A 25795-nucleotide genomic window follows, 5' to 3' on the forward strand; every position below is an offset into this window, starting at 1 on the left:
TATGTTAAATGTATATAAACATATAACATATAAACTCTATGAATTATATAATCACCAATACATATAAAATATATAATGACTAAACACCTACCAAATACCATGCGAGGTCTACTCAACATTCTGTAATAAGACACATGGTAACAGAATCCGAACATGAACAGACATATGTATGAATCATTGAGCAGATTCTGTACAGCCAGACAATCACAACACTCTAATCCAATATTCTCCGATAAGAAATAGAAATTAAATTAAAAAACAAACAGAAGTAAGGAGACATAAACTTCTGGGGGCTTGTCCCAGCACATTCCCCTCTAATTTACAACCTCGGAACACTACGTCCAGGAAGACTCTGGTGCCCTAATAACAAGAGTTGAGAACGTAATGATGCTGCCGCCTAGTGGGTGTTTCCCACAACAGCAGCTTTAAACCCAGTGCTAATGGTTGCTTAATAGTCACAAGGACTCAGGGCTGTAAATGGCATCTGCCCTCAAAAAATGCCCTGGGGTAGGGAATAGGCAAGAAAATTCAACACATGACAAATCTTTCAAGAAGTCAACATGAAGAGGGAAGTTGTACTCACACTTTAAAAAAAAAAGGAAAACAAAAAAATGGACATGCCTAAAGCTCAGTACAAGGAATTATTAGCCACATACAAATCCAACCTCCAAAAAGGTTTCAGCTCACACCAGTCAAATGACCATCAGCAAACAGTCTACAAACTAGAAATGCTGAAGGGGTTTTAGAGAACTGTGTACCTTCTAGCTGCTGGTGGGATGTAATTGGTAACAGCACTAACGAAAACTGAATGCAGCTGCTTTAAAAGGTAAAAATTGAGCTACCATATGATGCGGCAGGGCACCTTTTGGGCCTATAACCTAAGACCACCAGAATCGGAAAGACAGAGGCAGGCAAATGTGCACTGCAGCAATATTGAAATAGCCACGACATGGAAGCCAAAAGAAGGTCCATAAACAGATGAATGGACAGAGAAGAAGTGGTATATGGACAGAATGGAATATCAGTCACGAAAAAAATAAAAGAATGGCATATGCAGCACCACAGATGAGCCTAGAGATAATCACACAACGTGAAGTAAGTCAGAATGCGAAAGACAAATGTCCTATGATATCCCTTATGTTATCTGAAAATTCATAAACATGAACATATTTCCATAGAGAAAGACAATCTCAGAATGAGAAGACAACTTATGGTTAAGCCAAAGAAATGGTGTGAGGAATGGATAAATTAGGATATTGGGGTTAACACACATATACTAATACATATAAAAAATATAATCCCCAAAGACCTATGGAATACCAAGAGTGGTCTACTCAACACTCTGTAATAACCGACATGGAAAAGGACCCAAAGATCAATAGATATATGTATATGTGTAAATGAACAAGATTCTGTACACCTAGAACAAAAGACATTTTTCAATCAAATTTGCTCTGATAAAAACTACAACTTAAAGACACAAACAAGAATTAAGGAGGCTAAAACTTATCGGGGTTTGTCCTGGCACATTCCACTCTAATCTGCAACCACAAAGCACAACTTGCAGCAAGGTTCTATTTCCCTAGCAAGCAGAGTTGGCAACTTAGAAATGCTGCCACCCTAAGGCCGTTTCCTCAAAGAGCAGCTTTAAATCTACTGCTCATGGTCACTAATATTCACAAGGACGGCAGGGCTGTAAATGACTCATGCCCTCAAAAAATGTCCTGGGGTAGGGAATGGCCATAAAAATCCAAACGCGGTAAATTTTTCAAGAAGGCAATTTGAAGTTGTAAGTTTAGCTCAATCTTAAAAAAAATGAAAAGGACACTGAGAAATGCAAAACATCAGGAATTATTAGACGCATGCAAATCCAATCTACACAAAGGTATCACCTAACACCAGTCACAATGACCATCAGCAAAAAGTCAACAAACAATAGATGTTGAAGAAGTTGTGGAGAATAGTGTAACCTCTCGGTCTAAGTGGGATGTAAACTGGTAACAGCCAATAATAGGAACAGAATGGCAGTGCGTTTAAAGGTAAAAATTGAGTCACCATATGATCCGGAAGGCCCACTATTGGGCCTGTCACTTGTGAAAGCCAGAATCAAAAAGACACGGGATGGAAAATCGTGTATTGCAGCAGTATTTACAATAGCTAAGACATGGATACAAACAAAATGTCCATCATCAGATAAATGGACAAAGAAGAAGTGGTATACGTACCGAATGGAATAGTAGCCTCAGAAAAAAATGAACAGTGCCGTTTTCAGGACTACAGATGAGCCTAGAAATAATCATATTAGGTTAAGTTATTCAAAAGGGAATAACAAATATCCTATGATATCATTTATACATGTTATCCTAAGATTTCTACCAATGAACATATTTCCACAGAAAAAGACACTCACAGACTTATAAAACGAACGAATGGTTCGCCAAAATGAAAGGTGGGAGGATGGATAAATTAGGACTATGGGGATAACATACATATACTAATGTATGTTAAATGTATATAAACATATAACATATAAACTCTATGAATTATATAATCACCAATACATATAAAATATATAATCACGAAACACCTGCCAAATACCAAGGGAGGTCTACTCAACATTCTGTAAAAAATTACATGGTAACAGGATCCGAAGATGAACAGACATATGTATGAATCATTGAGCACATTCTGTACAGCCAGACAATCACAACACTCTAATCGAATTTACTCCGATAAGAAAGAGAAATTAAATTTAAAAAACAAACATAAGTAAGGAGACATAAACTTCTGGGGGCTTATCCCAGCACACTCCTCTCTAATTTACAACCTCGGAACACTACCTCCAGGAAGACTCTGTTGCCCTAGTAACAAGAGGTGAGAACGTAATAATGCTGCCGCCTTGTGGCTGTTTCCCACAACAGCAGCTTTAAACCCAGTGCTAATGGTTGCTTAATAGTCACAAGGACTGCAGGGCTGTAAATGACACCTGCCCTCAAAAAATGCCCTGGGGTAGGGAATAGGCAAGAAAATTCAAGTTTTCTTTGACAAGTTTTTGAAGAAGTCAATATGAAGAGGGAAGTTGTACTCACTCTTTAAAAAAAAAAAGGAAAAGAATAAAAAGCACATGCCTAAAGCTCAGTATAAGGAATTATTAGTCACATGCAAATCCAACCTCCAAAAAGGTTTCAGCTCACACCAGTCAAATGACCATCAGCAAACAGTCTACAAACTGTAAATGCTGAAGGGATTTTAGAGAACTGTGTACCTTGTAGCTGCTGGTGGGATGTAAAGTGGTAAGAGCACTAACGAAAACTGAATGGAGCTGCTTTAAAAGGTAAAAATTGAGCTACCATATGACGCGGCAGGGCACCTTTTGGGCCTGTAACCTAAGACCACCAGAATCGGAAAGACAGAGGCAGGCAAATGTGCACTGCAGCATTACTGAAATAGCCAAGACGTGGAAGCCAAAAAAAGGTCCATAAACAGATGAATGGACAAAGAAGAAGTGGTATACGGACTAAATGGAATAGTAGCCTCGGGAAAAAAAATGAAAAATGCCGTTTTCAGGACTACAGATGAGCCTAGAAATAATCATATCAGGTTAAGTAAGTCAAAAGGGAATGACAAATATCCTATGATATCATTTATACCTGTTATCCTAAGATTGCTACAAATGGACATATTTCCACAGAAAAAGACACTCACAGACTTATAAAAGAAACTAATGGTTAACCAAAATGAAAGGTGGGAGGATGGATAAATTAGGATTATGGGGCTAACATACATATACTAATGTATGTTAAATGTATATAAACATATAACATATAAACTCTATGAATTATATAATCACCAATACATATAAAATATATAATGACAAAACACCTACCAAATACCATGCGAGGTCTACTCAACATTCTGTAATAAGACACATGGTAACAGAATCCGAACATGAACAGACATATGTATGAATCATTGAGCAGATTCTGTACAGCCAGACAATCACAACACTCTAATCCAATATTCTCCGATAAGAAATAGAAATTAAATTAAAAAACAAACAGAAGTAAGGAGACATAAACTTCTGGGGGCTTGTCCCAGCACATTCCCCTCTAATTTACAACCTCGGAACACTACGTCCAGGAAGACTCTGGTGCCCTAATAACAAGAGTTGAGAACGTAATGATGCTGCCGCCTAGTGGGTGTTTCCCACAACAGCAGCTTTAAACCCAGTGCTAATGGTTGCTTAATAGTCACAAGGACTCAGGGCTGTAAATGGCATCTGCCCTCAAAAAATGCCCTGGGGTAGGGAATAGGCAAGAAAATTCAACACATGACAAATCTTTCAAGAAGTCAACATGAAGAGGGAAGTTGTACTCACACTTTAAAAAAAAAAGGAAAACAAAAAAATGGACATGCCTAAAGCTCAGTACAAGGAATTATTAGCCACATACAAATCCAACCTCCAAAAAGGTTTCAGCTCACACCAGTCAAATGACCATCAGCAAACAGTCTACAAACTAGAAATGCTGAAGGGGTTTTAGAGAACTGTGTACCTTCTAGCTGCTGGTGGGATGTAATTGGTAACAGCACTAACGAAAACTGAATGCAGCTGCTTTAAAAGGTAAAAATTGAGCTACCATATGATGCGGCAGGGCACCTTTTGGGCCTATAACCTAAGACCACCAGAATCGGAAAGACAGAGGCAGGCAAATGTGCACTGCAGCAATATTGAAATAGCCACGACATGGAAGCCAAAAGAAGGTCCATAAACAGATGAATGGACAGAGAAGAAGTGGTATATGGACAGAATGGAATATCAGTCACGAAAAAAATAAAAGAATGGCATATGCAGCACCACAGATGAGCCTAGAGATAATCACACAACGTGAAGTAAGTCAGAATGCGAAAGACAAATGTCCTATGATATCCCTTATGTTATCTGAAAATTCATAAACATGAACATATTTCCATAGAGAAAGACAATCTCAGAATGAGAAGACAACTTATGGTTAAGCCAAAGAAATGGTGTGAGGAATGGATAAATTAGGATATTGGGGTTAACACACATATACTAATACATATAAAAAATATAATCCCCAAAGACCTATGGAATACCAAGAGTGGTCTACTCAACACTCTGTAATAACCGACATGGAAAAGGACCCAAAGATCAATAGATATATGTATATGTGTAAATGAACAAGATTCTGTACACCTAGAACAAAAGACATTTTTCAATCAAATTTGCTCTGATAAAAACTACAACTTAAAGACACAAACAAGAATTAAGGAGGCTAAAACTTATCGGGGTTTGTCCTGGCACATTCCACTCTAATCTGCAACCTCAAAGCACAACTTGCAGCAAGGTTCTGTTTCCCTAGCAAGCAGAGTTGGCAACTTAGAAATGCTGCCACCCTAAGGCCGTTTCCTCAAAGAGCAGCTTTAAATCTACTGCTCATGGTCACTAATATTCACAAGGACGGCAGGGCTGTAAATGACTCATGCCCTCAAAAAATGTCCTGGGGTAGGGAATGGCCATAAAAATCCAAACGCGGTAAATTTTTCAAGAAGGCAATTTGAAGTTGTAAGTTTAGCTCAATCTTAAAAAAAATGAAAAGGACACTGAGAAATGCAAAACATCAGGAATTATTAGACGCATGCAAATCCAATCTACACAAAGGTATCACCTAACACCAGTCACAATGACCATCAGCAAAAAGTCAACAAACAATAGATGTTGAAGAAGTTGTGGAGAATAGTGTAACCTCTCGGTCTAAGTGGGATGTAAACTGGTAACAGCCAATAATAGGAACAGAATGGCACTGCGTTTAAAGGTAAAAATTGAGTCACCATATGATCCGGAAGGCCCACTATTGGGCCTGTCACTTGTGAAAGCCAGAATCAAAAAGACACGGGATGGAAAATCGTGTGTTGCAGCAGTATTTACAATAGCTAAGACATGGATACAAACAAAATGTCCATCATCAGATAAATGGACAAAGAAGAAGTGGTATACGTACCGAATGGAATAGTAGCCTCAGAAAAAAATGAACAGTGCCGTTTTCAGGACTACAGATGAGCCTAGAAATAATCATATTAGGTTAAGTTATTCAAAAGGGAATGACAAATATCCTATGATATCATTTATACCTGTTATCCTAAGATTGCTACAAATGGACATATTTCCACAGAAAAAGACACTCACAGACTTATAAAAGAAACTAATGGTTAACCAAAATGAAAGGTGGGAGGATGGATAAATTAGGATTATGGGGCTAACATACATATACTAATGTATGTTAAATGTATATAAACATATAACATATAAACTCTATGAATTATATAATCACCAATACATATAAAATATATAATGACTAAACACCTACCAAATACCATGCGAGGTCTACTCAACATTCTGTAATAAGACACATGGTAACAGAATCCGAACATGAACAGACATATGTATGAATCATTGAGCAGATTCTGTACAGCCAGACAATCACAACACTCTAATCCAATATTCTCCGATAAGAAATAGAAATTAAATTAAAAAACAAACAGAAGTAAGGAGACATAAACTTCTGGGGGCTTGTCCCAGCACATTCCCCTCTAATTTACAACCTCGGAACACTACGTCCAGGAAGACTCTGGTGCCCTAATAACAAGAGTTGAGAACGTAATGATGCTGCCGCCTAGTGGGTGTTTCCCACAACAGCAGCTTTAAACCCAGTGCTAATGGTTGCTTAATAGTCACAAGGACTCAGGGCTGTAAATGGCATCTGCCCTCAAAAAATGCCCTGGGGTAGGGAATAGGCAAGAAAATTCAACACATGACAAATCTTTCAAGAAGTCAACATGAAGAGGGAAGTTGTACTCACACTTTAAAAAAAAAAGGAAAACAAAAAAATGGACATGCCTAAAGCTCAGTACAAGGAATTATTAGCCACATACAAATCCAACCTCCAAAAAGGTTTCAGCTCACACCAGTCAAATGACCATCAGCAAACAGTCTACAAACTAGAAATGCTGAAGGGGTTTTAGAGAACTGTGTACCTTCTAGCTGCTGGTGGGATGTAATTGGTAACAGCACTAACGAAAACTGAATGCAGCTGCTTTAAAAGGTAAAAATTGAGCTACCATATGATGCGGCAGGGCACCTTTTGGGCCTATAACCGAAGACCACCAGAATCGGAAAGACAGAGGCAGGCAAATGTGCACTGCAGCAATATTGAAATAGCCACGACATGGAAGCAAAAATAAGGTCCATAAACAGATGAATGGACAAAGAAGAAGTGGTATATGGACAGAATGGAATATCAGTCACGAAAAAAATAAAAGAATGGCATATGCAGCACCACAGATGAGCCTAGAGATAATCACACAACGTGAAGTAAGTCAGAATGCGAAAGACAAATGTCCTATGATATCCCTTATGTTATCTGAAAATTCATAAACATGAACATATTTCCATAGAGAAAGACAATCTCAGAATGAGAAGACAACTTATGGTTAAGCCAAAGAAATGGTGTGAGGAATGGATAAATTAGGATATTGGGGTTAACACACATATACTAATACATATAAAAAATATAATCCCCAAAGACCTATGGAATACCAAGAGTGGTCTACTCAACACTCTGTAATAACCGACATGGAAAAGGACCCAAAGATCAATAGATATATGTATATGTGTAAATGAACAAGATTCTGTACACCTAGAACAAAAGACATTTTTCAATCAAATTTGCTCTGATAAAAACTACAACTTAAAGACACAAACAAGAATTAAGGAGGCTAAAACTTATCGGGGTTTGTCCTGGCACATTCCACTCTAATCTGCAACCTCAAAGCACAACTTGCAGCAAGGTTCTGTTTCCCTAGCAAGCAGAGTTGGCAACTTAGAAATGCTGCCACCCTAAGGCCGTTTCCTCAAAGAGCAGCTTTAAATCTACTGCTCATGGTCACTAATATTCACAAGGACGGCAGGGCTGTAAATGACTCATGCCCTCAAAAAATGTCCTGGGGTAGGGAATGGCCATAAAAATCCAAACGCGGTAAATTTTTCAAGAAGGCAATTTGAAGTTGTAAGTTTAGCTCAATCTTAAAAAAAATGAAAAGGACACTGAGAAATGCAAAACATCAGGAATTATTAGACGCATGCAAATCCAATCTACACAAAGGTATCACCTAACACCAGTCACAATGACCATCAGCAAAAAGTCAACAAACAATAGATGTTGAAGAAGTTGTGGAGAATAGTGTAACCTCTCGGTCTAAGTGGGATGTAAACTGGTAACAGCCAATAATAGGAACAGAATGGCAGTGCGTTTAAAGGTAAAAATTGAGTCACCATATGATCCGGAAGGCCCACTATTGGGCCTGTCACTTGTGAAAGCCAGAATCAAAAAGACACGGGATGGAAAATCGTGTGTTGCAGCAGTATTTACAATAGCTAAGACATGGATACAAACAAAATGTCCATCATCAGATAAATGGACAAAGAAGAAGTGGTATACGTACCGAATGGAATAGTAGCCTCAGAAAAAAATGAACAGTGCCGTTTTCAGGACTACAGATGAGCCTAGAAATAATCATATTAGGTTAAGTTATTCAAAAGGGAATGACAAATATCCTATGATATCATTTATACCTGTTATCCTAAGATTGCTACAAATGGACATATTTCCACAGAAAAAGACACTCACAGACTTATAAAAGAAACTAATGGTTAACCAAAATGAAAGGTGGGAGGATGGATAAATTAGGATTATGGGGCTAACATACATATACTAATGTATGTTAAATGTATATAAACATATAACATATAAACTCTATGAATTATATAATCACCAATACATATAAAATATATAATGACTAAACACCTACCAAATACCATGCGAGGTCTACTCAACATTCTGTAATAAGACACATGGTAACAGAATCCGAACATGAACAGACATATGTATGAATCATTGAGCAGATTCTGTACAGCCAGACAATCACAACACTCTAATCCAATATTCTCCGATAAGAAATAGAAATTAAATTAAAAAACAAACAGAAGTAAGGAGACATAAACTTCTGGGGGCTTGTCCCAGCACATTCCCCTCTAATTTACAACCTCGGAACACTACGTCCAGGAAGACTCTGGTGCCCTAATAACAAGAGTTGAGAACGTAATGATGCTGCCGCCTAGTGGGTGTTTCCCACAACAGCAGCTTTAAACCCAGTGCTAATGGTTGCTTAATAGTCACAAGGACTCAGGGCTGTAAATGGCATCTGCCCTCAAAAAATGCCCTGGGGTAGGGAATAGGCAAGAAAATTCAACACATGACAAATCTTTCAAGAAGTCAACATGAAGAGGGAAGTTGTACTCACACTTTAAAAAAAAAAGGAAAAGAACAACATGGACATGCCTAAAGCTCAGTACAAGGAATTATTAGCCACATACAAATCCAACCTCCAAAAAGGTTTCAGCTCACACCAGTCAAATGACCATCAGCAAACAGTCTACAAACTAGAAATGCTGAAGGGGTTTTAGAGAACTGTGTACCTTCTAGCTGCTGGTGGGATGTAATTGGTAACAGCACTAACGAAAACTGAATGCAGCTGCTTTAAAAGGTAAAAATTGAGCTACCATATGATGCGGCAGGGCACCTTTTGGGCCTATAACCTAAGACCACCAGAATCGGAAAGACAGAGGCAGGCAAATGTGCACTGCAGCAATATTGAAATAGCCACGACATGGAAGCCAAAAGAAGGTCCATAAACAGATGAATGGACAGAGAAGAAGTGGTATATGGACAGAATGGAATATCAGTCACGAAAAAAATAAAAGAATGGCATATGCAGCACCACAGATGAGCCTAGAGATAATCACACAACGTGAAGTAAGTCAGAATGCGAAAGACAAATGTCCTATGATATCCCTTATGTTATCTGAAAATTCATAAACATGAACATATTTCCATAGAGAAAGACAATCTCAGAATGAGAAGACAACTTATGGTTAAGCCAAAGAAATGGTGTGAGGAATGGATAAATTAGGATATTGGGGTTAACACACATATACTAATACATATAAAAAATATAATCCCCAAAGACCTATGGAATACCAAGAGTGGTCTACTCAACACTCTGTAATAACCGACATGGAAAAGGACCCAAAGATCAATAGATATATGTATATGTGTAAATGAACAAGATTCTGTACACCTAGAACAAAAGACATTTTTCAATCAAATTTGCTCTGATAAAAACTACAACTTAAAGACACAAACAAGAATTAAGGAGGCTAAAACTTATCGGGGTTTGTCCTGGCACATTCCACTCTAATCTGCAACCTCAAAGCACAACTTGCAGCAAGGTTCTGTTTCCCTAGCAAGCAGAGTTGGCAACTTAGAAATGCTGCCACCCTAAGGCCGTTTCCTCAAAGAGCAGCTTTAAATCTACTGCTCATGGTCACTAATATTCACAAGGACGGCAGGGCTGTAAATGACTCATGCCCTCAAAAAATGTCCTGGGGTAGGGAATGGCCATAAAAATCCAAACGCGGTAAATTTTTCAAGAAGGCAATTTGAAGTTGTAAGTTTAGCTCAATCTTAAAAAAAATGAAAAGGACACTGAGAAATGCAAAACATCAGGAATTATTAGACGCATGCAAATCCAATCTACACAAAGGTATCACCTAACACCAGTCACAATGACCATCAGCAAAAAGTCAACAAACAATAGATGTTGAAGAAGTTGTGGAGAATAGTGTAACCTCTCGGTCTAAGTGGGATGTAAACTGGTAACAGCCAATAATAGGAACAGAATGGCAGTGCGTTTAAAGGTAAAAATTGAGTCACCATATGATCCGGAAGGCCCACTATTGGGCCTGTCACTTGTGAAAGCCAGAATCAAAAAGACACGGGATGGAAAATCGTGTATTGCAGCAGTATTTACAATAGCTAAGACATGGATACAAACAAAATGTCCATCATCAGATAAATGGACAAAGAAGAAGTGGTATACGTACCGAATGGAATAGTAGCCTCAGAAAAAAATGAACAGTGCCGTTTTCAGGACTACAGATGAGCCTAGAAATAATCATATTAGGTTAAGTTATTCAAAAGGGAATGACAAATATCCTATGATATCATTTATACCTGTTATCCTAAGATTGCTACAAATGGACATATTTCCACAGAAAAAGACACTCACAGACTTATAAAACGAACGAATGGTTCGCCAAAATGAAAGGTGGGAGGATGGATAAATTAGGACTATGGGGATAACATACATATACTAATGTATGTTAAATGTATATAAACATATAACATATAAACTCTATGAATTATATAATCACCAATACATATAAAATATATAATCACGAAACACCTGCCAAATACCAAGGGAGGTCTACTCAACATTCTGTAAAAAATTACATGGTAACAGGATCCGAAGATGAACAGACATATGTATGAATCATTGAGCACATTCTGTACAGCCAGACAATCACAACACTCTAATCGAATTTACTCCGATAAGAAAGAGAAATTAAATTTAAAAAACAAACATAAGTAAGGAGACATAAACTTCTGGGGGCTTATCCCAGCACACTCCTCTCTAATTTACAACCTCGGAACACTACCTCCAGGAAGACTCTGTTGCCCTAGTAACAAGAGGTGAGAACGTAATAATGCTGCCGCCTTGTGGCTGTTTCCCACAACAGCAGCTTTAAACCCAGTGCTAATGGTTGCTTAATAGTCACAAGGACTGCAGGGCTGTAAATGACACCTGCCCTCAAAAAATGCCCTGGGGTAGGGAATAGGCAAGAAAATTCAAGTTTTCTTTGACAAGTTTTTGAAGAAGTCAATATGAAGAGGGAAGTTGTACTCACTCTTTAAAAAAAAAAAGGAAAAGAATAAAAAGCACATGCCTAAAGCTCAGTATAAGGAATTATTAGTCACATGCAAATCCAACCTCCAAAAAGGTTTCAGCTCACACCAGTCAAATGACCATCAGCAAACAGTCTACAAACTGTAAATGCTGAAGGGATTTTAGAGAACTGTGTACCTTGTAGCTGCTGGTGGGATGTAAAGTGGTAAGAGCACTAACGAAAACTGAATGGAGCTGCTTTAAAAGGTAAAAATTGAGCTACCATATGACGCGGCAGGGCACCTTTTGGGCCTGTAACCTAAGACCACCAGAATCGGAAAGACAGAGGCAGGCAAATGTGCACTGCAGCATTACTGAAATAGCCAAGACGTGGAAGCCAAAAAAAGGTCCATAAACAGATGAATGGACAAAGAAGAAGTGGTATACGGACTAAATGGAATAGTAGCCTCGGGAAAAAAAATGAAAAATGCCGTTTTCAGGACTACAGATGAGCCTAGAAATAATCATATCAGGTTAAGTAAGTCAAAAGGGAATGACAAATATCCTATGATATCATTTATACCTGTTATCCTAAGATTGCTACAAATGGACATATTTCCACAGAAAAAGACACTCACAGACTTATAAAAGAAACTAATGGTTAACCAAAATGAAAGGTGGGAGGATGGATAAATTAGGATTATGGGGCTAACATACATATCCTAATGTATGTTAAATGTATATAAACATATAATATATAAACTCTATGAATTATATAATCACCAATACATATAAAATATATAATGACAAAACACCTACCAAATACCATGCGAGGTCTACTCAACATTCTGTAATAAGACACATGGTAACAGAATCCGAACATGAACAGACATATGTATGAATCATTGAGCAGATTCTGTACAGCCAGACAATCACAACACTCTAATCCAATATTCTCCGATAAGAAATAGAAATTAAATTAAAAAACAAACAGAAGTAAGGAGACATAAACTTCTGGGGGCTTGTCCCAGCACATTCCCCTCTAATTTACAACCTCGGAACACTACGTCCAGGAAGACTCTGGTGCCCTAATAACAAGAGTTGAGAACGTAATGATGCTGCCGCCTAGTGGGTGTTTCCCACAACAGCAGCTTTAAACCCAGTGCTAATGGTTGCTTAATAGTCACAAGGACTCAGGGCTGTAAATGGCATCTGCCCTCAAAAAATGCCCTGGGGTAGGGAATAGGCAAGAAAATTCAACACATGACAAATCTTTCAAGAAGTCAACATGAAGAGGGAAGTTGTACTCACACTTTAAAAAAAAAAGGAAAAGAACAACATGGACATGCCTAAAGCTCAGTACAAGGAATTATTAGCCACATACAAATCCAACCTCCAAAAAGGTTTCAGCTCACACCAGTCAAATGACCATCAGCAAACAGTCTACAAACTAGAAATGCTGAAGGGGTTTTAGAGAACTGTGTACCTTCTAGCTGCTGGTGGGATGTAATTGGTAACAGCACTAACGAAAACTGAATGCAGCTGCTTTAAAAGGTAAAAATTGAGCTACCATATGATGCGGCAGGGCACCTTTTGGGCCTATAACCTAAGACCACCAGAATCGGAAAGACAGAGGCAGGCAAATGTGCACTGCAGCAATATTGAAATAGCCACGACATGGAAGCCAAAAGAAGGTCCATAAACAGATGAATGGACAGAGAAGAAGTGGTATATGGACAGAATGGAATATCAGTCACGAAAAAAATAAAAGAATGGCATATGCAGCACCACAGATGAGCCTAGAGATAATCACACAACGTGAAGTAAGTCAGAATGCGAAAGACAAATGTCCTATGATATCCCTTATGTTATCTGAAAATTCATAAACATGAACATATTTCCATAGAGAAAGACAATCTCAGAATGAGAAGACAACTTATGGTTAAGCCAAAGAAATGGTGTGAGGAATGGATAAATTAGGATATTGGGGTTAACACACATATACTAATACATATAAAAAATATAATCCCCAAAGACCTATGGAATACCAAGAGTGGTCTACTCAACACTCTGTAATAACCGACATGGAAAAGGACCCAAAGATCAATAGATATATGTATATGTGTAAATGAACAAGATTCTGTACACCTAGAACAAAAGACATTTTTCAATCAAATTTGCTCTGATAAAAACTACAACTTAAAGACACAAACAAGAATTAAGGAGGCTAAAACTTATCGGGGTTTGTCCTGGCACATTCCACTCTAATCTGCAACCTCAAAGCACAACTTGCAGCAAGGTTCTGTTTCCCTAGCAAGCAGAGTTGGCAACTTAGAAATGCTGCCACCCTAAGGCCGTTTCCTCAAAGAGCAGCTTTAAATCTACTGCTCATGGTCACTAATATTCACAAGGACGGCAGGGCTGTAAATGACTCATGCCCTCAAAAAATGTCCTGGGGTAGGGAATGGCCATAAAAATCCAAACGCGGTAAATTTTTCAAGAAGGCAATTTGAAGTTGTAAGTTTAGCTCAATCTTAAAAAAAATGAAAAGGACACTGAGAAATGCAAAACATCAGGAATTATTAGACGCATGCAAATCCAATCTACACAAAGGTATCACCTAACACCAGTCACAATGACCATCAGCAAAAAGTCAACAAACAATAGATGTTGAAGAAGTTGTGGAGAATAGTGTAACCTCTCGGTCTAAGTGGGATGTAAACTGGTAACAGCCAATAATAGGAACAGAATGGCAGTGCGTTTAAAGGTAAAAATTGAGTCACCATATGATCCGGAAGGCCCACTATTGGGCCTGTCACTTGTGAAAGCCAGAATCAAAAAGACACGGGATGGAAAATCGTGTATTGCAGCAGTATTTACAATAGCTAAGACATGGATACAAACAAAATGTCCATCATCAGATAAATGGACAAAGAAGAAGTGGTATACGTACCGAATGGAATAGTAGCCTCAGAAAAAAATGAACAGTGCCGTTTTCAGGACTACAGATGAGCCTAGAAATAATCATATTAGGTTAAGTTATTCAAAAGGGAATAACAAATATCCTATGATATCATTTATACATGTTATCCTAAGATTTCTACCAATGAACATATTTCCACAGAAAAAGACACTCACAGACTTATAAAACGAACGAATGGTTCGCCAAAATGAAAGGTGGGAGGATGGATAAATTAGGACTATGGGGATAACATACATATACTAATGTATGTTAAATGTATATAAACATATAACATATAAACTCTATGAATTATATAATCACCAATACATATAAAATATATAATCACGAAACACCTGCCAAATACCAAGGGAGGTCTACTCAACATTCTGTAAAAAATTACATGGTAACAGGATCCGAAGATGAACAGACATATGTATGAATCATTGAGCACATTCTGTACAGCCAGACAATCACAACACTCTAATCGAATTTACTCCGATAAGAAAGAGAAATTAAATTTAAAAAACAAACATAAGTAAGGAGACATAAACTTCTGGGGGCTTATCCCAGCACACTCCTCTCTAATTTACAACCTCGGAACACTACCTCCAGGAAGACTCTGTTGCCCTAGTAACAAGAGGTGAGAACGTAATAATGCTGCCGCCTTGTGGCTGTTTCCCACAACAGCAGCTTTAAACCCAGTGCTAATGGTTGCTTAATAGTCACAAGGACTGCAGGGCTGTAAATGACACCTGCCCTCAAAAAATGCCCTGGGGTAGGGAATAGGCAAGAAAATTCAAGTTTTCTTTGACAAGTTTTTGAAGAAGTCAATATGAAGAGGGAAGTTGTACTCACTCTTTAAAAAAAAAAAGGAAAAGAATAAAAAGCACATGCCTAAAGCTCAGTATAAGGAATTATTAGTCACATGCAAATCCAACCTCCAAAAAGGTTTCAGCTCACACCAGTCAAATGACCATCAGCAAACAGTCTACAAACTGTAAATGCTGAAGGGATTTTAGAGAACTGTGTACCTTGTAGCTGCTGGTGGGATGTAAAGTGGTAAGAGCACTAACGAAAACTGAATGGAGCTGCTTTAAAAGGTAAAAATTGAGCTACCATATGACGCGGCAGGGCACCTTTTGGGCCTGTAACCTAAGACCACCAGAATCGGAAAGACAGAGGCAGGCAAATGTGCACTGCAGCATTACTGAAATAGCCAAGACGTGGAAGCCAAAAAAAGGTCCATAAACAGATGAATGGACAAAGAAGAAGTGGTATACGGACTAAATGGAATAGTAGCCTCGGGAAAAAAAATGAAAAATGCCGTTTTCAGGACTACAGATGAGCCTAGAAATAATCATATCAGGTTAAGTAAGTCAAAAGGGAATGACAAATATCCTATGATATCATTTATACCTGTTATCCTAAGATTGCTACAAATGGACATATTTCCACAGAAAAAGACACTCACAGACTTATAAAAGAAACTAATGGTTAACCAAAATGAAAGGTGGGAGGATGGATAAATTAGGATTATGGGGCTAACATACATATCCTAATGTATGTTAAATGTATATAAACATATAATATATAAACTCTATGAATTATATAATCACCAATACATATAAAATATATAATGACAAAACACCTACCAAATACCATGCGAGGTCTACTCAACATTCTGTAATAAGACACATGGTAACAGAATCCGAACATGAACAGACATATGTATGAATCATTGAGCAGATTCTGTACAGCCAGACAATCACAACACTCTAATCCAATATTCTCCGATAAGAAATAGAAATTAAATTAAAAAACAAACAGAAGTAAGGAGACATAAACTTCTGGGGGCTTGTCCCAGCACATTCCCCTCTAATTTACAACCTCGGAACACTACGTCCAGGAAGACTCTGGTGCCCTAATAACAAGAGTTGAGAACGTAATGATGCTGCCGCCTAGTGGGTGTTTCCCACAACAGCAGCTTTAAACCCAGTGCTAATGGTTGCTTAATAGTCACAAGGACTCAGGGCTGTAAATGGCATCTGCCCTCAAAAAATGCCCTGGGGTAGGGAATAGGCAAGAAAATTCAACACATGACAAATCTTTCAAGAAGTCAACATGAAGAGGGAAGTTGTACTCACACTTTAAAAAAAAAAGGAAAAGAACAACATGGACATGCCTAAAGCTCAGTACAAGGAATTATTAGCCACATACAAATCCAACCTCCAAAAAGGTTTCAGCTCACACCAGTCAAATGACCATCAGCAAACAGTCTACAAACTAGAAATGCTGAAGGGGTTTTAGAGAACTGTGTACCTTCTAGCTGCTGGTGGGATGTAATTGGTAACAGCACTAACGAAAACTGAATGCAGCTGCTTTAAAAGGTAAAAATTGAGCTACCATATGATGCGGCAGGGCACCTTTTGGGCCTATAACCTAAGACCACCAGAATCGGAAAGACAGAGGCAGGCAAATGTGCACTGCAGCAATATTGAAATAGCCACGACATGGAAGCCAAAAGAAGGTCCATAAACAGATGAATGGACAGAGAAGAAGTGGTATATGGACAGAATGGAATATCAGTCACGAAAAAAATAAAAGAATGGCATATGCAGCACCACAGATGAGCCTAGAGATAATCACACAACGTGAAGTAAGTCAGAATGCGAAAGACAAATGTCCTATGATATCCCTTATGTTATCTGAAAATTCATAAACATGAACATATTTCCATAGAGAAAGACAATCTCAGAATGAGAAGACAACTTATGGTTAAGCCAAAGAAATGGTATGAGGAATGGATAAATTAGGATATTGGGGTTAACACACATATACTAATACATATAAAAAATATAATCCCCAAAGACCTATGGAATACCAAGAGTGGTCTACTCAACACTCTGTAATAACCGACATGGAAAAGGACCCAAAGATCAATAGATATATGTATATGTGTAAATGAACAAGATTCTGTACACCTAGAACAAAAGACATTTTTCAATCAAATTTGCTCTGATAAAAACTACAACTTAAAGACACAAACAAGAATTAAGGAGGCTAAAACTTATCGGGGTTTGTCCTGGCACATTCCACTCTAATCTGCAACCTCAAAGCACAACTTGCAGCAAGGTTCTGTTTCCCTAGCAAGCAGAGTTGGCAACTTAGAAATGCTGCCACCCTAAGGCCGTTTCCTCAAAGAGCAGCTTTAAATCTACTGCTCATGGTCACTAATATTCACAAGGACGGCAGGGCTGTAAATGACTCATGCCCTCAAAAAATGTCCTGGGGTAGGGAATGGCCATAAAAATCCAAACGCGGTAAATTTTTCAAGAAGGCAATTTGAAGTTGTAAGTTTAGCTCAATCTTAAAAAAAATGAAAAGGACACTGAGAAATGCAAAACATCAGGAATTATTAGACGCATGCAAATCCAATCTACACAAAGGTATCACCTAACACCAGTCACAATGACCATCAGCAAAAAGTCAACAAACAATAGATGTTGAAGAAGTTGTGGAGAATAGTGTAACCTCTCGGTCTAAGTGGGATGTAAACTGGTAACAGCCAATAATAGGAACAGAATGGCAGTGCGTTTAAAGGTAAAAATTGAGTCACCATATGATCCGGAAGGCCCACTATTGGGCCTGTCACTTGTGAAAGCCAGAATCAAAAAGACACGGGATGGAAAATCGTGTATTGCAGCAGTATTTACAATAGCTAAGACATGGATACAAACAAAATGTCCATCATCAGATAAATGGACAAAGAAGAAGTGGTATACGTACCGAATGGAATAGTAGCCTCAGAAAAAAATGAACAGTGCCGTTTTCAGGACTACAGATGAGCCTAGAAATAATCATATTAGGTTAAGTTATTCAAAAGGGAATAACAAATATCCTATGATATCATTTATACATGTTATCCTAAGATTTCTACCAATGAACATATTTCCACAGAAAAAGACACTCACAGACTTATAAAACGAACGAATGGTTCGCCAAAATGAAAGGTGGGAGGATGGATAAATTAGGACTATGGGGATAACATACATATACTAATGTATGTTAAATGTATATAAACATATAACATATAAACTCTATGAATTATATAATCACCAATACATATAAAATATATAATCACGAAACACCTGCCAAATACCAAGGGAGGTCTACTCAACATTCTGTAAAAAATTACATGGTAACAGGATCCGAAGATGAACAGACATATGTATGAATCATTGAGCACATTCTGTACAGCCAGACAATCACAACACTCTAATCGAATTTACTCCGATAAGAAAGAGAAATTAAATTTAAAAAACAAACATAAGTAAGGAGACATAAACTTCTGGGGGCTTATCCCAGCACACTCCTCTCTAATTTACAACCTCGGAACACTACCTCCAGGAAGACTCTGTTGCCCTAGTAACAAGAGGTGAGAACGTAATAATGCTGCCGCCTTGTGGCTGTTTCCCACAACAGCAGCTTTAAACCCAGTGCTAATGGTTGCTTAATAGTCACAAGGACTGCAGGGCTGTAAATGACACCTGCCCTCAAAAAATGCCCTGGGGTAGGGAATAGGCAAGAAAATTCAAGTTTTCTTTGACAAGTTTTTGAAGAAGTCAATATGAAGAGGGAAGTTGTACTCACTCTTTAAAAAAAAAAAGGAAAAGAATAAAAAGCACATGCCTAAAGCTCAGTATAAGGAATTATTAGTCACATGCAAATCCAACCTCCAAAAAGGTTTCAGCTCACACCAGTCAAATGACCATCAGCAAACAGTCTACAAACTGTAAATGCTGAAGGGATTTTAGAGAACTGTGTACCTTGTAGCTGCTGGTGGGATGTAAAGTGGTAAGAGCACTAACGAAAACTGAATGGAGCTGCTTTAAAAGGTAAAAATTGAGCTACCATATGACGCGGCAGGGCACCTTTTGGGCCTGTAACCTAAGACCACCAGAATCGGAAAGACAGAGGCAGGCAAATGTGCACTGCAGCATTACTGAAATAGCCAAGACGTGGAAGCCAAAAAAAGGTCCATAAACAGATGAATGGACAAAGAAGAAGTGGTATACGGACTAAATGGAATAGTAGCCTCGGGAAAAAAAATGAAAAATGCCGTTTTCAGGACTACAGATGAGCCTAGAAATAATCATATCAGGTTAAGTAAGTCAAAAGGGAATGACAAATATCCTATGATATCATTTATACCTGTTATCCTAAGATTGCTACAAATGGACATATTTCCACAGAAAAAGACACTCACAGACTTATAAAAGAAACTAATGGTTAACCAAAATGAAAGGTGGGAGGATGGATAAATTAGGATTATGGGGCTAACATACATATACTAATGTATGTTAAATGTATATAAACATATAACATATAAACTCTATGAATTATATAATCACCAATACATATAAAATATATAATGACAAAACACCTACCAAATACCATGCGAGGTCTACTCAACATTCTGTAATAAGACACATGGTAACAGAATCCGAACATGAACAGACATATGTATGAATCATTGAGCAGATTCTGTACAGCCAGACAATCACAACACTCTAATCCAATATTCTCCGATAAGAAATAGAAATTAAATTAAAAAACAAACAGAAGTAAGGAGACATAAACTTCTGGGGGCTTGTCCCAGCACATTCCCCTCTAATTTACAACCTCGGAACACTACGTCCAGGAAGACTCTGGTGCCCTAATAACAAGAGTTGAGAACGTAATGATGCTGCCGCCTAGTGGGTGTTTCCCACAACAGCAGCTTTAAACCCAGTGCTAATGGTTGCTTAATAGTCACAAGGACTCAGGGCTGTAAATGGCATCTGCCCTCAAAAAATGCCCTGGGGTAGGGAATAGGCAAGAAAATTCAACACATGACAAATCTTTCAAGAAGTCAACATGAAGAGGGAAGTTGTACTCACACTTTAAAAAAAAAAGGAAAAGAACAACATGGACATGCCTAAAGCTCAGTACAAGGAATTATTAGCCACATACAAATCCAACCTCCAAAAAGGTTTCAGCTCACACCAGTCAAATGACCATCAGCAAACAGTCTACAAACTAGAAATGCTGAAGGGGTTTTAGAGAACTGTGTACCTTCTAGCTGCTGGTGGGATGTAATTGGTAACAGCACTAACGAAAACTGAATGCAGCTGCTTTAAAAGGTAAAAATTGAGCTACCATATGATGCGGCAGGGCACCTTTTGGGCCTATAACCTAAGACCACCAGAATCGGAAAGACAGAGGCAGGCAAATGTGCACTGCAGCAATATTGAAATAGCCACGACATGGAAGCCAAAAGAAGGTCCATAAACAGATGAATGGACAGAGAAGAAGTGGTATATGGACAGAATGGAATATCAGTCACGAAAAAAATAAAAGAATGGCATATGCAGCACCACAGATGAGCCTAGAGATAATCACACAACGTGAAGTAAGTCAGAATGCGAAAGACAAATGTCCTATGATATCCCTTATGTTATCTGAAAATTCATAAACATGAACATATTTCCATAGAGAAAGACAATCTCAGAATGAGAAGACAACTTATGGTTAAGCCAAAGAAATGGTGTGAGGAATGGATAAATTAGGATATTGGGGTTAACACACATATACTAATACATATAAAAAATATAATCCCCAAAGACCTATGGAATACCAAGAGTGGTCTACTCAACACTCTGTAATAACCGACATGGAAAAGGACCCAAAGATCAATAGATATATGTATATGTGTAAATGAACAAGATTCTGTACACCTAGAACAAAAGACATTTTTCAATCAAATTTGCTCTGATAAAAACTACAACTTAAAGACACAAACAAGAATTAAGGAGGCTAAAACTTATCGGGGTTTGTCCTGGCACATTCCACTCTAATCTGCAACCTCAAAGCACAACTTGCAGCAAGGTTCTGTTTCCCTAGCAAGCAGAGTTGGCAACTTAGAAATGCTGCCACCCTAAGGCCGTTTCCTCAAAGAGCAGCTTTAAATCTACTGCTCATGGTCACTAATATTCACAAGGACGGCAGGGCTGTAAATGACTCATGCCCTCAAAAAATGTCCTGGGGTAGGGAATGGCCATAAAAATCCAAACGCGGTAAATTTTTCAAGAAGGCAATTTGAAGTTGTAAGTTTAGCTCAATCTTAAAAAAAATGAAAAGGACACTGAGAAATGCAAAACATCAGGAATTATTAGACGCATGCAAATCCAATCTACACAAAGGTATCACCTAACACCAGTCACAATGACCATCAGCAAAAAGTCAACAAACAATAGATGTTGAAGAAGTTGTGGAGAATAGTGTAACCTCTCGGTCTAAGTGGGATGTAAACTGGTAACAGCCAATAATAGGAACAGAATGGCAGTGCGTTTAAAGGTAAAAATTGAGTCACCATATGATCCGGAAGGCCCACTATTGGGCCTGTCACTTGTGAAAGCCAGAATCAAAAAGACACGGGATGGAAAATCGTGTATTGCAGCAGTATTTACAATAGCTAAGACATGGATACAAACAAAATGTCCATCATCAGATAAATGGACAAAGAAGAAGTGGTATACGTACCGAATGGAATAGTAGCCTCAGAAAAAAATGAACAGTGCCGTTTTCAGGACTACAGATGAGCCTAGAAATAATCATATTAGGTTAAGTTATTCAAAAGGGAATGACAAATATCCTATGATATCATTTATACCTGTTATCCTAAGATTGCTACAAATGGACATATTTTCACAGAAAAAGACACTCACAGACTTATAAAACGAACGAATGGTTCGCCAAAATGAAAGGTGGGAGGATGGATAAATTAGGACTATGGGGATAACATACATATACTAATGTATGTTAAATGTATATAAACATATAACATATAAACTCTATGAATTATATAATCACCAATACATATAAAATATATAATCACGAAACACCTGCCAAATACCAAGGGAGGTCTACTCAACATTCTGTAAAAAATTACATGGTAACAGGATCCGAAGATGAACAGACATATGTATGAATCATTGAGCACATTCTGTACAGCCAGACAATCACAACACTCTAATCGAATTTACTCCCATAAGAAAGAGAAATTAAATTTAAAAAACAAACATAAGTAAGGAGACATAAACTTCTGGGGGCTTATCCCAGCACACTCCTCTCTAATTTACAACCTCGGAACACTACCTCCAGGAAGACTCTGTTGCCCTAGTAACAAGAGGTGAGAACGTAATAATGCTGCCGCCTTGTGGCTGTTTCCCACAACAGCAGCTTTAAACCCAGTGCTAATGGTTGCTTAATAGTCACAAGGACTGCAGGGCTGTAAATGACACCTGCCCTCAAAAAATGCCCTGGGGTAGGGAATAGGCAAGAAAATTCAAGTTTTCTTTGACAAGTTTTTGAAGAAGTCAATATGAAGAGGGAAGTTGTACTCACTCTTTAAAAAAAAAAAGGAAAAGAATAAAAAGCACATGCCTAAAGCTCAGTATAAGGAATTATTAGTCACATGCAAATCCAACCTCCAAAAAGGTTTCAGCTCACACCAGTCAAATGACCATCAGCAAACAGTCTACAAACTGTAAATGCTGAAGGGATTTTAGAGAACTGTGTACCTTGTAGCTGCTGGTGGGATGTAAAGTGGTAAGAGCACTAACGAAAACTGAATGGAGCTGCTTTAAAAGGTAAAAATTGAGCTACCATATGACGCGGCAGGGCACCTTTTGGGCCTGTAACCTAAGACCACCAGAATCGGAAAGACAGAGGCAGGCAAATGTGCACTGCAGCATTACTGAAATAGCCAAGACGTGGAAGCCAAAAAAAGGTCCATAAACAGATGAATGGACAAAGAAGAAGTGGTATACGGACTAAATGGAATAGTAGCCTCGGGAAAAAAAATGAAAAATGCCGTTTTCAGGACTACAGATGAGCCTAGAAATAATCATATCAGGTTAAGTAAGTCAAAAGGGAATGACAAATATCCTATGATATCATTTATACCTGTTATCCTAAGATTGCTACAAATGGACATATTTCCACAGAAAAAGACACTCACAGACTTATAAAAGAAACTAATGGTTAACCAAAATGAAAGGTGGGAGGATGGATAAATTAGGATTATGGGGCTAACATACATATACTAATGTATGTTAAATGTATATAAACATATAACATATAAACTCTATGAATTATATAATCACCAATACATATAAAATATATAATGACAAAACACCTACCAAATACCATGCGAGGTCTACTCAACATTCTGTAATAAGACACATGGTAACAGAATCCGAACATGAACAGACATATGTATGAATCATTGAGCAGATTCTGTACAGCCAGACAATCACAACACTCTAATCCAATATTCTCCGATAAGAAATAGAAATTAAATTAAAAAACAAACAGAAGTAAGGAGACATAAACTTCTGGGGGCTTGTCCCAGCACATTCCCCTCTAATTTACAACCTCGGAACACTACGTCCAGGAAGACTCTGGTGCCCTAATAACAAGAGTTGAGAACGTAATGATGCTGCCGCCTAGTGGGTGTTTCCCACAACAGCAGCTTTAAACCCAGTGCTAATGGTTGCTTAATAGTCACAAGGACTCAGGGCTGTAAATGGCATCTGCCCTCAAAAAATGCCCTGGGGTAGGGAATAGGCAAGAAAATTCAACACATGACAAATCTTTCAAGAAGTCAACATGAAGAGGGAAGTTGTACTCACACTTTAAAAAAAAAAGGAAAACAAAAAAATGGACATGCCTAAAGCTCAGTACAAGGAATTATTAGCCACATACAAATCCAACCTCCAAAAAGGTTTCAGCTCACACCAGTCAAATGACCATCAGCAAACAGTCTACAAACTAGAAATGCTGAAGGGGTTTTAGAGAACTGTGTACCTTCTAGCTGCTGGTGGGATGTAATTGGTAACAGCACTAACGAAAACTGAATGCAGCTGCTTTAAAAGGTAAAAATTGAGCTACCATATGATGCGGCAGGGCACCTTTTGGGCCTATAACCTAAGACCACCAGAATCGGAAAGACAGAGGCAGGCAAATGTGCACTGCAGCAATATTGAAATAGCCACGACATGGAAGCCAAAAGAAGGTCCATAAACAGATGAATGGACAGAGAAGAAGTGGTATATGGACAGAATGGAATATCAGTCACGAAAAAAATAAAAGAATGGCATATGCAGCACCACAGATGAGCCTAGAGATAATCACACAACGTGAAGTAAGTCAGAATGCGAAAGACAAATGTCCTATGATATCCCTTATGTTATCTGAAAATTCATAAACATGAACATATTTCCATAGAGAAAGACAATCTCAGAATGAGAAGACAACTTATGGTTAAGCCAAAGAAATGGTGTGAGGAATGGATAAATTAGGATATTGGGGTTAACACACATATACTAATACATATAAAAAATATAATCCCCAAAGACCTATGGAATACCAAGAGTGGTCTACTCAACACTCTGTAATAACCGACATGGAAAAGGACCCAAAGATCAATAGATATATGTATATGTGTAAATGAACAAGATTCTGTACACCTAGAACAAAAGACATTTTTCAATCAAATTTGCTCTGATAAAAACTACAACTTAAAGACACAAACAAGAATTAAGGAGGCTAAAACTTATCGGGGTTTGTCCTGGCACATTCCACTCTAATCTGCAACCTCAAAGCACAACTTGCAGCAAGGTTCTGTTTCCCTAGCAAGCAGAGTTGGCAACTTAGAAATGCTGCCACCCTAAGGCCGTTTCCTCAAAGAGCAGCTTTAAATCTACTGCTCATGGTCACTAATATTCACAAGGACGGCAGGGCTGTAAATGACTCATGCCCTCAAAAAATGTCCTGGGGTAGGGAATGGCCATAAAAATCCAAACGCGGTAAATTTTTCAAGAAGGCAATTTGAAGTTGTAAGTTTAGCTCAATCTTAAAAAAAATGAA

This window comes from Eubalaena glacialis, chromosome 2, assembly GCF_028564815.1.
Source record: "Eubalaena glacialis isolate mEubGla1 chromosome 2, mEubGla1.1.hap2.+ XY, whole genome shotgun sequence".
Classification (NCBI taxonomy): domain Eukaryota; kingdom Metazoa; phylum Chordata; class Mammalia; order Artiodactyla; family Balaenidae; genus Eubalaena; species Eubalaena glacialis.